The sequence below is a fragment of the Lathamus discolor genome, chromosome 5, assembly GCF_037157495.1.
Source record: "Lathamus discolor isolate bLatDis1 chromosome 5, bLatDis1.hap1, whole genome shotgun sequence".
Classification (NCBI taxonomy): Eukaryota; Metazoa; Chordata; class Aves; order Psittaciformes; family Psittacidae; genus Lathamus; species Lathamus discolor.
The window spans coordinates 13,298,340-13,309,348 of record NC_088888.1 but is presented as its reverse complement, the minus strand read 5'-3'; the positions used below and the strand labels follow the sequence as shown (position 1 = coordinate 13,309,348).

Genomic DNA, 11,009 nt, shown 5'->3' with positions numbered 1-11,009 from the left:
TGGAACAAACCTATGTCCTCCTTCTGCCACTTGATTAAGCAGAATAAATACAGTGGATTGCCATAATGGAAACAAAATAGCACCTGCTTTTGAAATCAACCCCAGGAGATATAAACAACTGTTAAGCTAAATACACCGATCACATCGCACTCATCTGAATAAAATCTTGACTAATTTTTCCCCCTGTTTATGCAGCTGCCACCCCTTTCTCAAGCTCTTCCGTCCTGCTGGCAGGACTCAGGTGTCAGGAAGCCTACCAGGAGGATGCTTTTGACACCTCTCCAGCTGTAGAATGGGACCTATTTAAGGTTCTCTGGCCTTACACCTAAATAGTGTGTATGGCAGTGGTGGGGAAGCAGCACCTCAACACTTGAGCAGATCAGAATTTACTGCATGTGTGCCTTGCAAGTTGTCTCCTGGAGTACTGGCATAAATCAAGAGTAATTCATAGAATCCCAGACTGATTTGTGTTGGAAGGGACCTTAAAGCTCATCCAGTTCCAACCCCCTGCCATAGGCAAGGACACCTTCCACTAGACCAGGTTCCACCAAGCCCCTGTGTCCAACCTGGCCTTGAACACTGCCAGGGATGGGACAGGCAAAGCTTCTCTCGACAACCTGTTCTTCTTACAGCAACCTGTCAATTCCAGGCTCTTGCTGTACACCCTGGAGCAGTCTGCACAGGCAGAGAGCACTAGGAGGTAGAATAATGACTAATACTTTTAACAGACATAGGAAGGCAATGGATGACTGTTGCACCTTCCCCTCAACCATCCTTTCATTCATTCAGGAAGGCTGAGCTACAGCCTGCCCCTACAGTTTGCTTCATGCATTTAGCCTTACTGAAGTTTAGGACTAGCAACTTCATTCTCACTTTCCCCTCACCGGATTGTTGTGAAGGAGTTGAAAGAAAGCAAATTAAAAAACAACCCCAAAGATCTAATTAGGCGCATGGTGCATAGGGCCCAGGCAAAGACTCAAGAGGAATTTTTCTCATAAACTGGGTTATTCATCTTGTTATAACCAGATTATTTGCAAAACAAGGCTGTGTGAAGGCAAGTTTAGACTCTGGCAGGGAGAGCACAGTTGTGCAGAGACCTCCAGTGACGACTTGGCAGCTACAATAGGAGGTGAATAAGACTTCAGTACCTACAGGCTTTGCTGACCTCTCTGGACTGCAAGTTCCCTCATAAAATAGAAATGTCAGAACTTATTTGTATTTACTAAAGGCTGCAGGAGAAGTGCCCTTGTTTGGTCTCATGTTTTATTTAATTCAGAATGCCCTTTCCAACAGCAAAACGGTAATCTTTCACAGCTAGAGCTGTGAGACCTAATTAATAGCCTTGCTTTCAAATGTGTGAATAACTATGTACATGTCAGGTATAAGATGAGGCATGATCATTTTAGTACATTGCTAAAAGCATTTGGTGCTTACATCTGAAATGATCAACTGTTTATTGAACAGCCCAAAGAAGCAGGACAGATAGTCAAAAGCCCTCACCACTCTCTGGCTCAGCTTTTGTACTACCCTATGTGCCACTGCATGCACAACAAAAGCCCTGCCCTAAAGCTGCTATGGGAAATAGCAAGGATGGTAACAGCAGCAGAGCAGACAGAGCAGTGGCGGCTCCTGCAGAACTGACCCTGCAGCTGGGTCAGGGCAGGCACATGTGGGTGCTGGGCAGCCAGGATCTGAAAGTGCTCCTACCACAGCCCACAGTGAGTGCAGGGGCAGTGCTGAAGGTAACATGTTCATATTTGAAATGCAATGTCACTTTGAAGCTCCTTCACTAGAATGTCAAATTAAATTACAGCTCTGGGAAAATCCCTGCTTTGTAATTTACCAGGATGCCTAAAGGGACAAAACAGACAAATAATAAAGCACTTTTACCAAATTAAACACAATATTCTAACATCTCCTTTTCTTCTTTCCTTTTGTTGTTTTGTTTTAAGGGCATAGCTGTAAGATCTGTGGCTCTGAACATCCCTTTCTCTTCTTTACTCTGAGCAGAAAGACTGAAGTCAGTCTACTACAGCCTAGCCAGTTTCTCTAGGATGTATCCACAGCTTCCCAAGTCAAGGCTGTTATTTATTCTTTCCCCACTCAAAAATCTTGCAACTTCTGCAACATCCTCCAGTAAAAGGTAGCAACATTCTGCACACAAAACGTCTCTTTTAATTCCATATTTATTAACATTGGCTTAGCTGGGGAAAGCAATAAAACCCCACTGAAAATGAGACAGGATGTAAGCCATATGAAAGGAAAGAATCACTGCAAAAGAGTAGAGGAAAGCCATTTCCCTTATGCAGGTCAGACCAAAAAGTGATGGTCTAAAACTGCAGGAAGAAAGAAAGAAGCCAACTCTGAAGCTAAAGCCTTTTAAAGCCAAAGCATCATTGCAAGGATAGCAGCAGGAGGCTGCATCAGAACTCAAGGGCAGGTAAAACAATTGCTTTTCAAAGGTGGTCCTAAAACGCTAATCCCAGGCATGGGACAGGCAGGACATGACAAGTCAGAGTCCCTTCCACCTCCTTTCTTCTGATTTCTCTAACAGCTGCACTGAAATCAGTCATACTGGCTAAGGATCAGGCTTAAAAAGCTCTAAAACAACACTCCCCTAACTTCTCTGATGTGTAAAACCTCAGCCCGAAGCTCTGCTTCAGGCTTTGTTGTTCCTGTTACATCCACCCTGCACAGAACCCAAATTCTCACTCCAGCCCAAGGGCAGGTCCCACTTCTCTTATGTAAGCAAGAGAACAAGTCAGCTGCACCAGTGAGTGAGCAAAACCCACTTAACACTTCCCATTATGATACCCACCTGCTAGCGGTTTATGCCAGAACTGATAGCCTGCTATGACATTTTCCTAAACTAGAGTTTTCCTGCAGTAAAAATACCCCAGTGATGGCTCAGCATCACTTCCCCAAAGACTAAAGTATCTGCTTCAACACTACTGTACATCTGATATTCCGAAACTGTTTAAAACAGCCTCTTGAGAACTGAGTTCTGTAGGAATGTAGGGGGCTGTGCTCCTTCAGATTACAACACTCTGCAGCAGAGATGCTCCCAGCTGTGTGTGCCGCGCTCCGACACCAATCATGGACCTACAAGGCAGAGGCAAGAGCAGTTTCTGAAAAGGAAATGCAAATGTTGCAGCTTTCAAAGAGCCTGAAAGAGAATTCTTCATCTCAACTTCCTCTCCCAGCCCTTCCTCCTCGTCCCCTTGCTTTAAAATAAACAAATAGAGAAAAGCCTGAAACAGTGACTCAGTGCTAAACTGCGCTGTTTGTTTGCTGTTCCCTCTCCTTTCTAAGAGATGAGATGAGTGCTCAGTGATGGTGAGCCTCAGAAAGACTCAGCTGTGCTTATTTACTGATGAACAAATCTGGCAGCTCCACCACACTACTGCATGAAGAGATGTTCACCTTACATTACATCTGAACTCCGGAGAAAGGAAAGTTTAACCATAGTTCTGTGCTCACACAGAAGTGGCTATGTAGTCCAGTGTTTCAACAGCTCCTGAACACAAAACAGTGGTCCTGGATCTGGCCACTGCTGTTCAACCTATGGGGCATTCCAGCCTATGTGGTCCTACTCTTCTACCATCATTTCTCATGCTGGACATAGAAGAGTCATACAATGTGTATCACTTCCTATTTTGCTAGCTAAACATACAACTGGGGAAGCTCAAGAAAACACAGATTCCTTGGTTTAAGTCTTTGTTGAAAATGGCAACCGATCATTTAGCACCTGGGACAAAGAATTCAGGTGCCAGACTTTTATACTTCTCCAGAAATTCTAGTTTATTTCATGCTGATAGAGAGTACCAGTCACTAAATAGCAGCATTTACAAGATGGGTTTGAAGACCCATCTAGGGAAATTTTGGCCATGCTGTATATGCAAACCAGCATCTCCACAGCTGAATCACTAAACAACACTTCTTCATTTTTTAAAGAGTGACTATAGTAGTAATTACAGTCACTATGAATGCAGTTGGTGTCTGCAACAGAAAAAACCCTCCACTGGCAGGATGTTCCCCAACACCATCACTCTCAGCAGATTGCTGAAAATGCCACCCCATTTCCTCCTCAGTTCAGCAGTTACTTACACTTCTTGTATTCTTTTTCCCCAGTAACCCCAACAGTGCATTGCTGCAAAGGGTGCTGTAGAGAAGACGACTTGCCTTAGGGCAGCTTCACTGCTCATGGAGGAATATCAGCCATCCAGGTGGCTCAGTAGTGATATCAGTGGCAACAGCCCAGGCAGTCATTTGTCCATTCTAGCAGCCTGAAATAGAACTAGTTGTGACTTGGGATGCTCACAGAAATGGCAAGTTTCTGCTGATGGAAGAAAAGAATAATGCGTGATGGCTTGCTTCTCTTACTCATGAGTGACTACACACAATAACGAGGATGGCGCTCTTGGAAAAACGGCTTCAAGAGCCATAGAAGCTTGTAGTATGAGCATGAGTCTGCCTTTGATAGATCATCCAGGAGTAAAATAGACTAGGTATTCTTTAAAAGGACGTTGCTATGAAGCTGAGCATAGGACTGTTCATAGTATATTTGCCTGGGATACAATGAAAACTCAATACATGTTACATGCATAATATACACAGATAGACATTTACAAGCATATACTCACACATATATACCAACAAAACTGTATTCTATCACATACAGAAAGACTATCAGAACCAGGCAGAGTTAATGATGAGAAGAATAAATACTTCCAAGTTAATCATCTTTATATGTACAAGCACAGCAGCTGCAGACTCATTGGGCCACTGTAGAGGGATCCAGATGTTCCTCCTTCACAGAGTGAGGTGTGGGGGGACTGGAAGCAAACATCCGACAGGCTGTGATCACCAGCCAGTACATGATCACTACGTGTCAGCCCCGAAATCCTTTGCTACATTGCAATCCTTTACTTTGAGCAAATGCGTGGCAGAAAGGCAGTGAGGGTTAATCTAAGGGCTGCTGTGCCCTAAAAATTGCAACCCACTGTCTATTCTTACTCAGTCCTCAGTAACTGTAGTACTGTTGATCGCACTGCGCTTTAAGACTTGTGATTACACATAAAAAAAAACCTTATCTACTTGTCAAGTAACTCTATTTGATCTAGAAATCCCTAAGAGACCATGAAGGAAACCTCCATTCATGTTTTCTTTCTATACCACACTGATTTTACAAGAATGGTTTTAAAGCACTTCCAGGTCCAAAAACGCAGCTCCTATTCTCTGCTAGCTTTTATAATTCTAAATAATGCAGGATTTCCTATTTTGGTAGATACTTTAACCCCTTCTTGCTGAGGGAAATTCTGCAAATCTTGCTCTATGAAACAGGCAGTATCAGCAGGACTGGTTAGAGTTTCTCACTGACTGAAGGTCTCACTGGACATAAAAGAGAGAATGGAAGAACCCCTACGCTACCTACAGACAAAGTCTCAATATAGGTGCAAGGTAAAATGGGAAGTGAAAAATGGGAGCAGGGGGAAGTAATCAAGTTTCTTATGCTTAAAATAATGGGAGACAACAAGATGATTACCCAGTGGAACATGTTCACCCATTCCAGTGGTAGATCCATGTGTTATGTCTCAGTTCAGTAAGTGCCACAGTGAAGTACAAGGCACAGAAGATGGCCAAGGATACTTTTCAAGTATTCAATATGTAAAGATCATTAGGGAGCTCAGAGGAGTCATTGGAGAACATTTTGAAGGGTAAACTCATACCTGTCACATCTTTTACTGTCCGGCAAATCTATATACGAAATACTGGCAGCCTCTGCTCAATTCTTAGCCTACTTCAGCTTTTATTTCACTCTATGCTGCCTTTACCTGAGAGGTTTGGTTTAACTAAGGCCAGACCCCTCAAGCTCTCAGGCTATGTAAGGCACACTCATGCTGTCTTTCTGTGTGTGTCTGCTTTATCAGGACCTCTGGCTGCCAATTCTGCAATGAGGGCAGACCCCCTTGCTGGCACAGACAGAGTACTCATTGATGGCCAGGTCTTGTCACATTTGCTCAGCCTGATTAGTACATTGCTCTGCCAGTACCCTCACCAAACCCAAGAGGAATAGGGAAGAACTAGTAATAGAAGGCAGCAGAATTTGGCTCTAAAGAGGAGGCATACTTTGAAACAAGTGGTTTGTCACGTCTTCCATCAGACTAATCACTATACAAAGTCATCTACAAAGAAGGAACAGGCCAGCAGCAAACGAAGAACTGTTTCAAAACAGCAGAGATTAGAAAATAAATCAGGAAGTCTTGGGAAAAACTCTGCCTCCCTTATAGGGAATAAAAGGGGGAAAAAATGACAGTGCCTCATTTTCATTGAACAGATATCCTGTGTGCACGTCAGATGTAATTCTAGCTTGACTTTCCATCCCACATCATGCCGTTACAAGAAAGATCTATCACATACCGGTGCCACCTCACCCCTAGCTGAATCTGAGTGTACAGGTGCCCTGAAACGTTGAACTTCCACAATCAGTGCTGCTGATATTGCTATTTTACTCTTCTGGTCATCTATGACCCACTTATAAACCTTCCTGATAGCCAGCACTTCCAGCACCTTCTACATGTACACTATTTTTAGAAAGCACACTTTATACTTACACTTACATCTGTCATCAGGAGATCTATGGCCAACATCTTATTTATGCTACTGTACTTTGACACATTGTCAGGCCTGCATTTCAACTGAAGTTTGATGCTAATGCTGAAGGTCATGTCTTTGGTAGCATTTGGACAGACAGGCTGTGAACACCGAACCCACCCAGCTTCAAGTGCACTGTCTGGGGAAGGAGTCACTGCTATATTGCCACCTTCCCAGCACCAAAAGGACAGGTAAAGGAATAGACCAAGATCCCTCTTTTAAACAGTGAAATGTGGTGGGAAGGGCTGGAGCATGCTTTGAAAGAACCAGAACTGACCTTGGGTAGCCCTTGAACAGTTAGTGAGGACTGACCGGTCAGGAAGCTGTCTTTTTAATTAAAAGCATGTTTTAAAAATCCCAGAGCAAAAAATAAAACAAGCCTAAGGAAAAGTTACACAAAATTCATCAGTTTTAAGTAGAACATTTTCCTTTCAACAGAAAGTGCGGTCCTTCCCAGAAGTCTCACAAGAGGTGGAGGGGGCCACTCATCACAGCTTAGTGAGAGGCACAGATTCGACTTTCCTTCAAGTAAGACTGGTGCTATGTGGCTATCCATTGTTACTTGTACAATTCAGAGAGGATCTGTGCTCCTCCTTTAATGTTTTGCCTTAAGATTGATGTATAAGGCTAGGTGCCAGAAGGTTGTACAGAAAACCAAGAGGGGTCTTTCATTTGCTTCATCCCTGTAAGCAAAGCTGAGTGCTGCTTTGAGACAAAGAGATGCCTCCAGGAATGAGTTATGCCCTTGCTAGGAAAAATACGGTGTGCTGAGAGCAAACCCGGCTCCTGGCATGTCTGTCACAGCTATCACCTTCTTAGCCAAGAAAGCCCCAAATTCCTCCCGCGGTGTGATACATCCTTCATCCTGCGGCCACCACAGTGACAGCGCTGCCTTACCCCCTTTCTGAGGCCAGTGCAATATGTGACTGCTGCCCCATAAAACATGCAGACAAACCAGAGATATGTGAGCTCTGATGGGAAGACTTTATGCCCTTTGGGGTGAAGAGGAGCTCTTCCTACTCCTGGTTTGAGCATAATAGCTTGTGCCAGGCTATGCAGGCTGACTTCAGCTGAAGGGCTGGTTATCACAAAGCCTCTTGCCCCCACTTGCTAAGGACGTATGTTCTTACTTATAACTTCTCATGCTCTAATTTCCCTCCCAGTGAATATGAGATCAGCAACGCATTTGCTGAGCTATGTAACAGGATTGACACAATCAGATCTCCCCGGGATAGAAAGTGGAAACAGAAGTCACCTGAGCAGTGGACATACATGGGGACTGTAAACCCTGATGAAAACAGGCAAGTCAGCTTGCTTTGAGCATTAACCAGAATAGTGAGGACACAAAATTCCTACCGAGTCCATGGCCTGGCTGCATTTTAAATGAAACTGTATGTCTTCACTGAAACCGAACCCCCAGAAAGCAAAATGTTTTCAACGTGGATAATCTGTGTCTCCTGTACGAGTCTTCTGTTCATGACTCCTACTGCAGTATGGCCACTGAGGAGGGGGAGGATTACAGAAAATACCACAAAGTACATTATCTGTGTTGTTGCTTTTGGAGGAGGGAAAAGGCTAGTCTTTCACAGCTCCTTGTAGGTGTCACAGCCCCTTGTTTCAGGATCATCTGTCTGCTAGAGAGAACTGGAAAACCAGATCTCATATTTTCATGAAGAGCTAAAGCATCTCCTGGAGGAAAGACAACTGCTTGCATCTTCACAGATGGGCAGATGAGCCCAGGAGCTGCTCCAAGAACAGGAGAGCTGTCATTCTACGTTACAGACTACCAAGAGCACTAGCTGGACCTGATTTAGGGTGAGCCCGATATTTCCAGGGGCAGGCAGGGACTCCAGGTGTGCCCAGGCCATTGGAGTCTTTCTTAGGGCCTTTTTTAGGGAGCCCCAGTGCATTTACTAACAGAACTCTGACCTACTCTACACCAAAAGACAGAAGTCAAGCAGGTCCTGGGACAAGCCTGGACCCGGGACAAGGAGTGCAAGCACAGGTTAGCCAGTCCCAGGAGCCTCCTGTGACACATGGGGTGGCCAGAGCCACATACTTGGCTGCAAAGCAATTATAGCATTAGCCCCATTCCCAGGGGAGGAAAAAGAGGCAGAAAATGATGTTAAGAGCAGCCACCCTAGATCAGACCAGGCACCCATCTAATTTTCTTTGGTACCCCTTATGTTTTTGAGCTTTGGAATTGTAGGGCAGCAATAAACCTGCCCACAGGATTCTAAACCATACTGATAATTCCAATTAGAACTAGCAGGCTTAGAAATCAGTGCAGAAAGGACACCAAGAACTGCCTATACAAGACTAGTTCTGTTGCATTGCCCAGGATTTCATAAGTTCTGTAAAAACATACAGAATTAATGCCTGTTCATTTCTATGCTTTTTTAAAAATTGCTCTGTCCCGAGTGTAGAAACAAGTAGACAGCGTAACTCTAACCAACAGCATAAATCACAGCGCTGCTGCTGTCTGGCCATCAGTGCATTCGGCTGAAGGGAAGTGGCAAGATTTGCCTCTGAACAATTGGCCATTTTTCTGGTTGTTGCTGTTGAGCCCTCAGCTCCCCCTCGGATGACAGGCATTGGAAACTATCACGCCCAGGACCTTGCAGCCTGGGAGCTAATGCGCGTGGCTGCTCTCCTGGTAGGGAATCTGACAGCTGCGGGATTACACCATGATCTTCGTGGAAATCGCCCCATGTAAAAATAAGGGTGTTTCATCCAGTTTTTGGAAACAATGCAGCCCGTTTTAGCCATGACGACTGTTTGGATGGCTGAGAAGGTTTCTTGTGTCAGGCCTGTGGGTGGAAGTGTGGGCAGAGGTGGGATTACAGGGTATTGTTTCCATTGTTCCTGCCTGCAGCATAACCTCATCGTGGACATCCCCTCGTGCCTGGATGCTTGGCAGAGCAGCATCCCATATGGATCTCAGTTCAATCTCTCTGTGATGCTGATTAAATACAGCAAGTATGTGTGCTGGATCAAACCGCTTCTTCTTTGCTCCAGGTGGCTAGTCTTCATCAAAATCTATTCCCACCCCAAATTTAGAGTCAGCATCTGCACACAGCAAACCACGTCCATCCTCCACAAACATACCTCAAGCATTCAGCTCCCTGGGGACAGCTTTTCCCCATTTTCTAAAGGACAAAATGTTCAGGTGCCAGTAGACCAGCGGAAGATTAAGGAATGCATAAAATCGGTGTTAAATATCACCAAAACTGTTGCCCCTGCCCTTTCCATAGCATCCAGCACTGCAACGGCTGCATCGTCCCTCAAAGCGTTTTGCAGGCAGGAGAAATTCATGTTATTATAGCATCAGGCAGGTTCCCACGAATTATTGCCCTTTTATGACACAATGCAAATGACATCATTACATTTTCACAGATTCCTTTGTCTGTTTTGAAAGGCCAAACCACAAAAATACTCACTTGGAAGAGATGTCATGGGAGAGAAGGGCAAAATCTGCCTGCCTGGTTTAAAGCCTGGGTTTCCCTGGAGCTGGAAACTCTTTTTGAAGTGGAATTGCATCATGCTAGAAAACAAACACCAGGGGATTCAAACGCCAAGACAAAGGATTGTCAAATGGAGGTCTCTTTGTGAATCCCATAAACATCAAAGTGGGCAAAAGTTATTGTCCTCTCCTGCTGTACGGCATTTCATAGCTTTATTGCATCCCCAAACATCTACCAAAAGGCACTGAGGCTAAAAAGTCAAAACCTCAGAAAGTTCTTTGGAGGGAGAGATGAATCTTATCTACTATAACAGAGTCCTTAATTATATGACGTTATGCTATTTTTTCCTAGCCTCTGTTGCGCTCAGTAAGGAGCTATTGAGGAAATCTTCCTCTTCTCCCCATGCTGTGTCCCATATCTCAGCTACCGCATGCTGTGACAGTTTGCCTGCACCAGGTCTCTCCACTGAGATTCAGGAGGACGCAGATACCCAAGGAGATCTCTGCCCTTCAGTTACAGAGGGTCAGCCCATGACACTCAGCTAGCAAGGTCTTCACAGCAGGCTCTGCAGATGCTTTCTGGCAGTGCAGGGCAAAGGCTTAGCTCCATTTCAGATCCACGCTCCAGTGCTCAGGTCCTTCCTCCCTGCTCTTCCCCAGCCTCTTTCTAGAGCAGGTTTATTTATCTTCAGCCTCTCACTTGCTGACTCCTCGCTTATCTTGGCTCCTTTTCCAGTCTCAGTTTTGCCTCAACATGTCTGACTCCCTCCAATTCCTCCAAGTTCACCATTCCTGTGTCACTGTCCTTGCTCCACTGCATACCAGTCTCAACGCTTTCCCTGCCAGGTACTTGTCGCACACTACCTCCCCCAGCCTTCCTAGAGGAATTCTT

The 11,009-nt window shown here is 44.8% G+C and overlaps 1 long non-coding RNA gene across 1 annotated transcript; it reads right to left on the bottom strand.

The window, feature by feature from the left end:
• Positions 1-2,168: 2,168 nt before the first annotated feature.
• LOC136016015 (uncharacterized) lies at positions 2,169-10,196 on the bottom strand. The gene is made up of 3 exons (XR_010613461.1): positions 10,095-10,196; positions 4,183-4,286; positions 2,169-3,102 (listed from the first exon to the last, which is right to left on the bottom strand). It is a non-coding gene; the product is annotated as an uncharacterized LOC136016015 (long non-coding RNA).
• Between the last annotated feature and the right edge of the window lie 813 nt (positions 10,197-11,009).